Here is an 843-nt window from a genome sequence, read left to right as displayed (position 1 = left end):
AGAGAGAGAGAGAGAGTACATCTCGCTAACTACGTGTAGCTGGGATTCCGATGAAATTGATATCTGGATATTGTTTATAAACACACAAATATATATATATATATATATATATATATATATATATATATATATATATATATATATATATATATACAAAAAAAGAGAGATACACCTCGCGAACTACGTGTAGCTGGAATTCCGATGAAATTGATTTCTGGATATTGTTTAAACAAACAAATATATATATATATATATATACATATATATATATATATATATATATATATATATATATATATACAAAAAAATCAGCATTACATAAACACATCTCAATCTTACGTTCTTTCACCAAGTGACTAGTGTTTGGGTGAGTTTTTTATATATATGTATATATATATATACGTATATATATATATATATATATATATATATATATATATATATATATATATATATATATATATAGATATATATATAAATATATATAAATATATAAATATATATATATATATATATATATATATATATATATATAATGCAACATTGTGTATCATCATAGTCCATGATCGATATATGTCTTATAATCAATATATTTGTTTAATTACGATTTGTTTACCTGCCTTTTACAGCCCTCTGCTTTCACCTCTTCTGTTATAGTGTATCATCAAACCAACACCAATGTCTAATTTCATCTGCCACTCCACAAATCCAAGCCAACACTCTAAATTAATTCAAGGCATGGTTTGACAAATAGAGGAAAAGAGGCAGGATTCCATGAACTTTGCTTCAACCTCATAAAATACAACTTGGTAAACACAACTGCGTAAAGTAATTAAATAATAT

The sequence above is a fragment of the Oratosquilla oratoria genome, chromosome 15, assembly GCF_046742065.1.
Source record: "Oratosquilla oratoria isolate Oo_2021 chromosome 15, ASM4674206v1, whole genome shotgun sequence".
Classification (NCBI taxonomy): domain Eukaryota; kingdom Metazoa; phylum Arthropoda; class Malacostraca; order Stomatopoda; family Squillidae; genus Oratosquilla; species Oratosquilla oratoria.
The sequence above is the reverse complement of the archived record's forward strand: the minus strand, read 5'-3'. Positions refer to the sequence as shown.